The 12,619-nt window shown below is 38.9% G+C and overlaps 1 protein-coding gene across 1 annotated transcript in view; it reads right to left on the bottom strand.

Moving 5' to 3' along the window:
* Positions 1–12,401, bottom strand: part of atp2b2 (ATPase plasma membrane Ca2+ transporting 2) — a 143,866-nt gene extending 131,465 nt beyond the window's left edge. Inside the window, exon 1 of the mRNA XM_055221696.1 lies at positions 12,254–12,401. The gene's annotated coding sequence lies outside the window, so the exon portion shown is untranslated. The remainder of the gene's footprint in view (positions 1–12,253) is intronic.
* Between the last annotated feature and the right edge of the window lie 218 nt (positions 12,402–12,619).

Raw genomic sequence — 12,619 nt, 5'->3', positions numbered from 1 at the left:
TAGAATGTAACAATTTTTATTTATTTTTTTTCTAGTTTGCAAATAGTTCACTATGATTGGTTGAATCTGCCTGTCACTCACGCGGCATGACAAAGGCTTGGGCCGATAAGACAAAGAGGACAGGGGAAAAGTATCTATCTTGTAAAACTGGCAGATGGTCTGTCCCAGGGTCATATAGTCCAATTCTAACAATAAGATAACTCAGACCTACAACAAAATTGGGGTCTTCTGCCTTCAGTTCTGGGAAATTGCTCTATAAATCTGGTTCCAGTTACTTTGTTATAGCAAAATTTCAACATGGCAGATACATTTTCACTCACCAGACCCTCTATGTCTTAACACATGATCTAAAACTCTATTAAATGGATTTTCACATTTTCACAGATTTTACAATATTTAAATATAGTATAGTATCAGTTATTGATCACAACAGCAAGACAAATATCTGATATCGGTGCTGGTTGAAAAAAAATCTGACCATTCCTATAAAATAATCCAAAACTGTGATCAGAATTCATGAGGACAAAATGCTCTCATATTGGCGTACACTGCTAGACAAATCAATGATGCTGGAAAATACTAATGATGTTTTGTTTATTCCCGCTGCAGACAGAAGTTGACGGTAAGCTGTACTCTTCATCATACTATTTAGGAGAATAGAATTTTTTATAGGATGTAAGAGTTAAAGATGAACCGTGTAACTTTTCTGGTAGGACATCAGCCTCCTTTGTCTCATTTTTCCTTTGCCTGAAATGTTCCACACTATGGCATTACACTTCTTGGATTTTTTTCATTTACATTGTATTGCTCAAAAAATGAATATGCATTTTTACTGCAAACAGAAAAGCCTCTCCACAGATCTGACCTGTAACATGTCAAATGTCCATATGACATTAGATAACTTTAATTCTATACTGTGAAGCATTCAAGAAGCAATAAAATCTCCAAATATTAGCAGACCCTCCATCAGAAAAGTTACATAATGTGCCTTTGAAATGATTACTGAAATCTTTTGGGGGATGTACAAAATTTGGCCTTGTGTGTCACATGTGTCCTAGTGTAGAATGATTGACAGTTTCATCTACTCCCCAAGGACAGTCATAAAGCATAGGCCTAATGGAGACACACACAGTACTGGAGGTGGAAACATACAGAGGCAACAAAAGTCAAAAGAGACAATGCTAAAGATCTGATGTGCTAAGCTAGGAAGCGTGGATGTAGACCAACTGTACAGAACAAATAAGCTTTTGTTATATTACAGTGCATGTACCGGACAGCTGTGCTACAGTTCAACAATACTCTGCAATAGTAAAAACAAACACAAGAATGGCTTACACTGTGTAATAATGATTTTTCCCAAAATACTTAAAGACAGATTTTTAAAAATGTGTCTTCGGTATTTTAAGATCCCCGTAACTGATCCCCGTAAAGTGTAGAATTGTAGAAAAGGACTGTAGGAACGCACCAACAAATTAAAACCCTGAAAGCCAGTACACCCAAAAAGTACACATTTCTTTGCAATTTAAAAAAAGAAAAGTTTTCTATTTAAATCTAACTTTTTAAACAATTCAAATGTTATAAATGAAAATGTGGGATATTCTCTAAATAAGGGGGTGAGGGACAAGAGCCTACACAGCTGTGCAGAACAACCTAAAGAGGGACAGACAGTCATATTCTCTGGTGAAGCAGAGTTGTTGTATTCCTCAGTATCCCATGTTCGCCCGTGCAGAGTTTTGGGTGCATACAGTGCGTCTCTGGTTGATCTGTTCCCACTGTTCTCGAGCCTGACACATTCCTGTGGTGAAAGATTTCTGCCCTCAAAAAGTTCCTGTTGCTATGCAACTGATCTGCAGGCTCCGGCTCTGCTCCCTGCACAGCTCCTGCAGCCTGCTCTACCCCTTTAATCCACTGTAGGACCAGAGATTATGGCCATGCAACACTACTGTTAGCCACTAGTACTGTTACTGTTAGTCACTAGTACTGTTACTGTTAGCCACCACTACTCTTACCACAACACTAGTGTTACTCACCACTACTGTTACCCGCCACTATTGTTACACAACTGCTACTCACTTCTACTGTTACACCACTATTACTTACCACTACTGTTACACTACTGTTACTCACCACTATCGTTACCCACTACTATTGTTACACTACTGTTACTCAGCACTACGGTTACCCACCACTACTGTTAGCCACTCTGCTGTGAAATCAAGCACAAACAACAGGTCTCGTGTACATTAATTATGGCACCACACTAATAAAAGTGATCAACAGTTTCTTAATTACAAACACTGAGAGAGAATTAAACTTTTATTTAATGAGTATTACCATTACAACATGATTACTCTCTAAAATTGAGGTGCCTCTTGCATTTAAAAATGTACAAAAGCAGATTAACTAATTCATTAATAATTAACTAATGATCAACACACTGTTAACCAACCAGATGTAGGGGAACAGTTGTGATAATGATAACTGACAATATAATGAATGGATTTTAGTGAAAGTAAGTGAAACTCAATAAAACATGTTTTAACAAGTTTTCAAAGTGAAACTAAGCTCCTCAACTCCACCTACAACCACAATCCAAACAAGCTGTTAAACTGGGAAGTGCCTGAGGGAAAAATAAACCTTGTTTTTTTTTAAGTAAATGACATGTGTAATCATTTGAGTATATTTTCATACATTTTTTAAACTAGCAATTTTTTAACTAGCAATTGTAATAATTGCATATTATTAGTTAGTTATACTCTAAATCATAATCGTGACACTTGCCTAATAACAACATAATAAAAATATCATACCATCACAGGAATCATCAGATCGCCATTTGGTTTCTATGGTAACTTGTACTAAATTGTCCTTTTGTGACAACGTGAAAATCTTATTGAATGTGTGTGTTGCAGGGCTGCCTCACACACCACAGTAAAAACAGCTGGGCCTAGTTACTTAATGTAACACTCTCTTATCTCTAACACACTGAGCCCTCCACCACACAGCTCCTGCACAAAACGTCTTACTCATTTCCCTGGTACTTACTGCAGCGCCCATCTCACTCCCTCTCTTTTCCCTCTCTACCTCTCTCACGGTCAAACCAAGGGCATTCCTCCCATGAAACCTCCCAGCACAGCCTGCCAATGGAGGAGAATGTGGAGAGGGGCTGCTACTGCTAATAATCACTTACAAAGGACTATATTACAGGGGAAAGTATGAGAATAGACCGCGTGGAGAAATATTCAAAACAAACATTTGGAGGTGCAGATGAGGGTGGCTAATGCTATGCAAAGGTAAACAGGCATGTATAAGGAAGCACAGGGAGAGAGAGAGTAATGGAGATGAGATGTTAATGGGCCTGCTACAGATGCATTGCAGCAAAGTAATGTATGAGCAGCCCATTAGAGAAGAAGACCCACAACGCAGCAGCAGAAGACGGAAGAGGGATGGAGAGAGAAAGAGGAGGGAGAGAGAAGAGGAGCGAGATAGAGGAGAGAATAGGAGAGGGTAAAGGGAGAGAGGGAGAAGACAGAGGTAACAGGAGAGGGATAGACAGAGCGGGAGATGGGAAGGGAAGGAGAGAGTAGCATATAGGAGAGATAGAGTAGATAGAGCGGGATGAAAGAGAGAGAGAAGGAAAGGGAGAGAGAGGGATGGAGAAGAGGGGAGAGAACGAGGAGTGCGGGAGAAAAGGAGAGCGATATGGAGGAGAAAGAAGGAGAGGGAGCGATGGGGAGGAAAGGAGAGAGAAAAGGGGAAGAGAGGATAGATAGAGGTGAGAAAGAGGATAAGAGAGAGCAGGTAGAGAAGAGAGTGAGGGAGGACAGAGAGGGAAAAGAGGAGAAGATGAAAGGACAAGGATAAAGAGAAAAGAAAGAAATGTTCAGGGTTGGGTTGATGATGCAGCAGATTATACATAGAGGCTGGTGGAGAATCTATAATGATGAAAGAAGCAGAGCAGGTTTTACAATAGAAAAAATAATAAGTATTTTTTTTACTTCACAACAAAGGAGTTGAATTATGTATTATACACAAGTCCTTATTGGAAAGATATATAACTGTGTTTCATTACAAACAGCTTTAAGAAGTAAGAAGTTGTGTTCAATGCAACAAGCTATTTTTGGTGAGTCATGCTTTGGGCTAATATAGAAAGACTTATTAAAGTGTAGTCTATGTATCTGTGCGGATTGAGTTATAGAGTTGAGTTTTTACTGGTCAAAATACCTTGAAAAACAGGCATTTTTCACTATGTCTATTTGTTATGTTTGATCTCAACTGGCCATGACTGAATGTGGTATTATTACAACTACTACTACAATTACTATTACAACAACTACTATACTACTAATACAACTACTACCCAATTACCCAGAACTGAGCATTCTTCAAAACAGTACAACACTAAAATGAAAGCAGCGTTTGATGTAACAGTGTAAACGCAGCCGTAGGAATGTTGTACATGAGGTGTACACACACAGCGCTGACTAAAGACGACCAGGAAACAGATGATGCGTTCAGTGATCACAGGAAAGCTTTGTGCAATGCCATTTTCACTTTTCATTAAACACAACAACAATGAAACACTGTTACCAGGGCAGAGCTATGTCTACATCTGCTGCTTTTAAACTGGTATATTTAGTTTCCCACAGGGTGATTGCTTTGTCGCTAGTGGCAGTTTGCACAATGTTTGGCTTTTTAACAGCAGGGGTCAGTATTTAAAAATGCTGTGTGTGTGTGTTTGAGTGTGTTACTGTTTTTTTAATAATAATTTGATGATAACAAAACTGAAATGACAAGACTTTTTCTGAGTCATAAACAAAATAGTTTGCTGGAAAATAGAATACAATTTTGTTTTGCTCTGGCAGAAAGAAATTGATCTGCTAGTCAGCTTTGGTAGTTTGTTCTTGACAGACAGTAAAGTGCTAAAACTATTTATTTGGTACAAAATAAAGCAAACAGCAAACTGTACCCAAACTGTAGTCTTGTCACAATGCAAAAACTTTAAACTTGATTTTGCTACTAAAAAAATACTTTTTTAAAGCATGATGTTTAAAAACAGGCTTTCACAGAAGACTTAGACAGTTTGGCCTCCTCTGGGTTGTCACATCATTTTCAACACATTTCCACACATTTAGGAGTGTCTTTAGTGTTACAGTATATACTTCTACTAGTTCTGAGTTCTGACATAGATCAAGACCATTCTAAAAGTATTTAGTAAAGGACCATCCACTGCTCTGCACATGCTTCTGTGTTGTGTCATATCATTTGTTTTTAGTATTGATACCTGTTTTGATTAGTTTTAGTATCAATTATTAACAGGGCATTTTTTATGACAAATCTTACCATAACTGGTGTTATCACCCTCTTAGATACTCATAATAACTTGAGTTTCAAGGCTTTAAGACCTAACAAAATTGTGGATTTAGCTAACAGTTAGAAAATCAAACAATGAAACAGATATTGGTCAATAGATGAGCAGATGAACCAACATTCAGAGGAAACAAGGAAATGGATAACTGTCCCAGAGTGCTCTGTGTCCTAAACCCTCCCTCCCAGCAAAGAAAAAGCAAATAAAAACTCAAAAAATCCCAATGGGAAAAAAAAATTCTTCAAAAGCTGTAATACAAATTGAGTCCTGGCATGAATATGTCTGGTGACGGTGTATAGACTTTTTTGTATGGCATTTGAGCTCTGAAGGGGAAAACGGTTATGCAAGATAGATATTTTTACTTTCATACTATGGAATATTCAAGGCAATGTAATACAGTAGCCACATCCTTTGTAAGATGAAGCCATCAAGGAGAGCTTCTACATGAGCTTGTGTTTGGATGAACTAGGGCTGAGAATCACGGGGTCCCTCACAGTTCCCTATGACACACAATACAAGACTCACAATCATAATATCAAGACTTTGCATAGACTATAGGCTATAGTGGCTTGTCAAAGCCTAATCCAGATAATTAACTAATTCAGATAGCCAGCAAGGCCAGGCTTGGTTAGTTCTCAGATGGGACACCATTGGGAATAACAGGTGCCACAGTAGGGCGCCAGTGGTAAAATTGTGAAAGTGGCGTGTGAGTGTTTGTGTTGGTCAGAAGGGTCGATGGCACAGATTGGCAGCCTCGCTTCTGTCTGTCCCAGGGTAGCTGTAACTTACCAGGGAGTATGGAGTGAATGAATAATGCATTGTAAAGCAATTTGGGTGTCTTGAAAAGTGCCATATATAATGGTTAATAATTGACATATAGCACATGATATTCCTAAAAACCTTAAAGCCTTGTCCTTATAAATAAATACAATTATTAGCCGGTTATAACAAATTTTGGTTGACTCTGACATCAACCGATGAATCTAAAAATTTATTAAAGAACTAAAGTCCCAGTGAATATGTCAAATGTTACTTAAATTACTACACAATTACCAACCCCAAGTGACTAGCACCAAAACCTAAGGTACCTCATTATGTCCTAAATTGGACTTTTTACTTTCCAGGCTTATTAACATTACCAGATTCATCTTTTTGACATCTTTTTCATCTTTATCAACAGCACCAGACCCTGCAGTAGGCCCAATAAAAAGCCTGCACTATCCAGCAGCTGAATTATTGAAATACCATCCGGCGTTGCATTGCGTGACACATCTTTCTTGACCTCATAAAAGCAGAACATAATTTCATACCTCAACGAGCAGGTCCCTTATGATACATGTTTAAAATAAATGCACATCTGCCTGTCTTTAACAATCAAGCTGTACCATGCACAGTGTACACATATGGGTTAAATATAGCCTATGTATAGAGAATGAGAAATCTGGCCTAAAGAAAAACAGGCTGCATTTGTGACTGAGAAAAGCCTTTAATATAGAACATGGAGCCGACATGCCAAAGGAGTGTTGTCAACAAAACTTTGTGTTAGGGTTGTCAAAAGTATCAAAAATCAGATCGACTAGTATATGCTCATGTACCACTGTGCAACATACATGTGTACCTGAGGGATTACACAAATATAAGACCACATGGTAAAAGAATGATTTCATGTTGAAAATATTATGTACTGAGTATCGAGTTTGAAAATTTTGTATCGTGACATACTACTTTGTGCAAAATATGATTATACTGGAACCCTATGAAGAAGGCTAGAGCTACACCTAGCAAACAGGTCGTTAGTAGTGTTAAAATCCCAATCAGAACTACAATATTTAAAACTAAGATAATTAGTATTTGCAAAACACCACCAGCATCTAGTTGCCGTAGTCAATATCTTAAACACATTTCAAACTAAGATCTATCCCAATCTTTAGTGTAGCTGTGCTGTTGGGGCGTATGCAGTAACATTACATTCCACTGTACAAAGTTCAACAACCATTTATAGGTTATAAGTCTGTGAAATGCCACAGAAAAGATTCACAATAGCACTCACTGCCCTGGGTAACATAAATTGGCATGAACCGATACGGGACAGGTATAGAAGGAACAGACTGATAAATCAGGGTTGCCACAATTCGCTTGAAATCACTTTCCAGAACTTTTCCTGGACATTTTAGTAACGGTAGAACTCAAAGTATATGGACAACATATGTGAACCCAATCATATAGGAATTTTGAGTGTGTAATTTCTTGCATTTTGGAAAATGTTAGAGTTTTTCAAAAAGCAAACTGCTATAATAGGTGGCAGTAAAAGTCTCCATACATTTGCTATCCAATAAACACCAAAGCAAAGTACGGAGACATTTTCAAGGGCAAAATGTATATTTTCCAGGACATTTGGCCTTTTTTCTTATTCTCCATTTTGTTTCTTGTTTTCCAAGCCTGGAAAACATGCCAATTATTTTCCAGGTTTACAAGAATTTATGAATTTTCCAGGAATCACAAGCCAGTCATTGCTATATCTGCTTTGAATTTTGACACTGAGTTTGGAGATAGTATTTTCTAAATAGTCTAAATCACCAGGGATAGGACTTAAAAATTCTTGCAATTTCCATCTACTCCTTTAGAGTGTACATATATTATTCAAAACATGCTTACATTAAAATAAAATGAGAGAAAACATTGGATGGTATATTTCTGGAGACACTCTTCTCACGTGCAGACTGCATTCATACAGCAGCATTGGTGGTGGGTGCAGGTAGCCCCTCTGTCCTGCAGGTTGCCCCTCTGTTCTGCAGGTAGCCCCTCTGTTCTGCAGGTAGCCCCTCTGTCCTGTAGGTAGCCCCTCTGTCCTGCAGGTAGCCCCTATGTCCTGTAGGCTGCCCCTATGTCCGGTAGGTTGCCCCTCTGTCCTGCAGGTTGCCCCTCTGTCCTGCAGGTTGCCCCTCTGTCCTGCAGGTTGCCCCTCTGTCCTGCAGGTTGCCCCTCTGTCCTGCAGGTTGCCCCTCTGTCCTGCAGGTTGCCCCTCTGTCCTGCAGGTTGCCCCTCTGTCCTGCAGTGGACCGGTGCAGTGGGTGCTCGGGTTCATTGATTGTATCGCTCTGGCACTTTAATGGCCACGCTGCACTCGTCTCTGGAGCCGGCATTAGCATGGACAATGCTATTTTCTCTCAGGGCCTATTTCCACTGACCCAACAGGATTTTTCCGTTCGCTTTTTCAAACTTGTGTAAGAATACGGGCAAGCTGTGTTTTTCCATTATTTCTGCAAGGTCTGACAGAGGATTTCTGATGACACAGATACTACATGTCTAGAGTGTAATAAAAACAAGTGGTATTACGTAAATTAACATGTAATTAGCAATGACAAAAAGTTATAGCCAAATCAAAACCACACAACTCTCTCCCAGCTGATCATAAGGCACAACTCATGTTTCCTTAAAGGTTGTATATGATGCATTATTCAGACTTCAAACTACTTTTGGACACATTAGTCTTGGTATTCCAGGTTTGTATTCATCATATTGGATTATATAATAACATGAAATGAGCCACTGTTGCCAACAGAGGGCACAGGGACTCCACCTGCTGGCACATTTAGGTGTGAGATAAAACAAGCTAAGAACAATAGTTGCTAACTAAAACATTAGCTGCGGTTTGTTTAGCTGCACAAAACAGCCCAAGATGGGGAATGGAGTTTGAAAACACAGAGGAGCACTCGATGTCAGTATCACCTAATGATCTCATCGAGTGGAACCAAGAATTTTGAGATCTTGAGAGGTTAAACAAAGTATGCACATTATGAATATATACAAAACAATTTATTTGGTGAGGTTTTGATGAGGACACATCATAGTTTGGATATAGTTTTATTTCTGTATGAATTATGGAGCCTCTATGCCGTCAGTAAAAGCATGTGGTTCAGAGCACAGTTCAGACTAAATAGAATGTATTTATTTATAGTTTTAAATGATAATTAATTATTAAAGGTCTCTTTTGTATATATTCAGAATAATAATATTGAGAGAATATATCATATAAAAAATTGTAATCAATCAATATGACTTTTTAGTCATATCATACCCTACAATAACCACTAAGAGCCTATAGGATTCCTGCAAACACAGATTCATGATAAAAGCTTGTGCAATTCTTTTCATCCTAACGCACAATCGCTTTTCAAAATCTTTCCTTCTCGATGACACAAACGTTTTCCCACAAAAGAACTTCTTCCATCTGTTTAAGTGCTGGTCTTTGATTACTTTTTGAAAGATGCTCGCAGCGGTAATGATTTGGTGCGGTTGTGGAGTGCCTGTAAATTAAACAGGTGAGATCTGAGTGGATTAAGTCATAGTGCTGTGACCCTGCTCCCCTCTCAATCACCCAACTACTCACCTTCACCTCGCCTTGACTCCTATAGCCTTTATGAGCACCCACAACAGCATAGGAAGATAGGATAGGGTAGGATAGGAAAAATTAAATGCCAACATATATCTGCAATACATCCAGTGTAATAAATCATGTGTGTGTAGATTTGTCATGTTCTGTGGAGCTGTTAGGGCCATCATTTCATCTCATCTTCACCACACCAAGGTCTAAACAGTAAATCAAATGAACTAAGAATTTTGAGTTTATGATTTCTAAAGATATCAAAACACTACCAGCATAGCACTATAATAAAATGTTTTGTTGTTTTGGGTCTATTCATGGGTGGTTTGACTGGTCCAAAGTTCTTAAAACTTAAGGCATCAAGTAAGTCATAATTATACTAAAGGTGATTTCAGTGATTGAAGAGGAATAAATATTGTACATCAATCAGTTATGAATAACAAAAGTAAGATAAGGTAAAGATATAATTTAATATATTATTATGAGAGTGGCTCAGCTGGTAGAGCGTTTGTCTACTGAAGGTTGGCGGTTTGGATACCACTCAGCAGTCAGATCCACTGAACCACAGGTTGGCGTTGCGAGTCCAGCTCCCACAAATTAACACTTGTTGTGTCCAGACCCTTAACAAACCTTGCTCCCAGTGTCTGCGTACACTGGTGTATAAATGTGCATGTGAATGGGTGAGTGGTTCCTGGATGTAAAGAGCACTGAGTGCCTTGAAGGTGGAAAAGCGCTATGTAAAAATTTCACCATTTACTGTTTTAAATACATTTCCTCCAAAACATCCTTTAAAGCCCAAGTCCTTTCACCAGATCTGGGCACTCTGGTTTCCCCCATAAATCCAAAACATGCACTAAGATATTCCTAACCAAGTCTAGCTCAAGAATTGGAGATGGGTCATTGCCCCTGACAGGTTGCTTCAGTGGAATTTCCCTATGAGGACATTAGAGTATACCTTAATCTTAACCTCACTTACACTTTCAATGTTTCTTTCTATTGCCTTTAAGAGGTAAGTTAAGCCACTGTCTGCTTCTGAGAGTTCATGCTTCACTGTGGTTGGTTAAGACCTCCTGTCACTCACTCAGAGCACGACAGAGACTCACCAATAGGAGGGGTGGGTTTGAAAAGGGTATTTGAGCATAGCCTTGAATTGAACAGAGAATTACTGAATAACTACATAACAATTTCACCAAAATATCATATTATCACAGTGATTATTTTTTATTGTCATATCGCTCAGTCTAATCCAGATTCCACAAAGAAATGGCCAGTATAAACAGGGATTACTTCTTGTTCAACACCTTTTTACGCCTTAGAAAGCTAACCATTTTTATTTATATGCCATCTTCCAAGAAACCGGAGCAAGAGTGATTTATTATTAGCATTATAAAACAATAACAGCTGCCAATACTGGTCAGGTTGAACTTTGATGCAATTTTTTGACCCAGCCCACACACTCACTGGTTTGGGCAGCAAAACTAGCATTACATTGGCTTACATCACCAACAACTGTCAACAGTATAGACTATGAAGGCAATTATATTTATAGAACAATACCACAAAAGAAAACAACAAAATTTCAACCCTAAAGTAAACGTTAGCTTGGGGGTCTAACGCTGAAGCTGATTGTCAGTTGGTTTCTTTGGCCAATCACCTTTGCCCATAAAAGGCAGTTGTACTTCTTGTTTAAAATGAAAGAACTGATGTAATAGAGTCCTGGGGGGGAAAACTACTAACACAGGCAATACGTGTATTACATAAGGTGTTTTCAGCAACTAACTTTTGATCTTGGAGCCAAAACGTGTATCAAAATAACTGTGTATTCATCAAATCCAAAAAGTCAGTCTGGGTTTAAATAACTTCATCTCAATACTAACATCCCAAACTGGTGAACAGTCAAAGAACACTCCACGCAACACACTGAGTAACTTTTTGGTGAGGGAGAATTTGAATACCTGCTTGTCACCATGGAGATGCTAACACTTTGCCGGGAATGTTACTCAGTATGACATTACATTAATCTGTTATGCTTTTCTTCAGTTAAAGATTTTTGTGCTTACAAATACATTAAAACCTGCATTCTTAATGAGTGGGCCTCTTTACAGAACAAACCTGTAACTTGGCCTGGTGGTATCAACCTCTTGTCTCCGTGGAGATGGATAACGTTAATGCTTTACAATGGAACATTCTAAGTAAAGCAATAGCATCTCCAAGAATGCAAGCAGATGGCAGACAATTCCCCCAGAAGTTACACCTTTTTATAGCATGGGCAACTAATATTTCTTAGGGGGCCTATCTTAAAGCTAGTTTAAAGTCAAAGTGAAGCTGACTGTTGCCACAGCAACTACAGCAAAGGGACGCAGAGTCAGAGGATTACTAGGATAAAGAGTTGAATATATGACAAGAGTAATGTAACTTTAGTTTGAACAAAGCTTGGACTAAAGAGATTATGCTAAGAATGACTGCAAACAGAAAGCTATTGTTTGAAATGGTTTACTTACTGAGGAAAGCGCCGCCACAGAGCTAGGTCCGGTTTCCCCACGCGTTCCTTTTTTCCAACTGATGTGCGCCTGTAGTGGCCTTTCCGAGACTAAATATAACCCAGAGTCGCAACACGCAGGAGGCAGGATCCAACTCTCCAACCTCTCACCAAACCAAAACCTGCCTTCACCAAACACATCGTCTCTACATGGAGGGCTCCAGGGCACAGAGCAGCTCACAGCTCCAGGACCTAGAGCCAGTGTGGAGGGAGGGGCCAGGACCAAAACACTGGGAGGTAAAAAGCATGAGCTGCACACATACACACACAAGTGCAAACATGTATTTACAGTAACTTTTACACCAAGGGTCATCTAACTGCAAAACTC

The sequence above is a fragment of the Periophthalmus magnuspinnatus genome, chromosome 5 (genome assembly GCF_009829125.3).
Source record: "Periophthalmus magnuspinnatus isolate fPerMag1 chromosome 5, fPerMag1.2.pri, whole genome shotgun sequence".
In the NCBI taxonomy this organism is placed as follows: domain Eukaryota; kingdom Metazoa; phylum Chordata; class Actinopteri; order Gobiiformes; family Gobiidae; genus Periophthalmus; species Periophthalmus magnuspinnatus.
The sequence above is the reverse complement of the archived record's forward strand: the minus strand, read 5'-3'. Positions and strand labels throughout refer to the sequence as shown.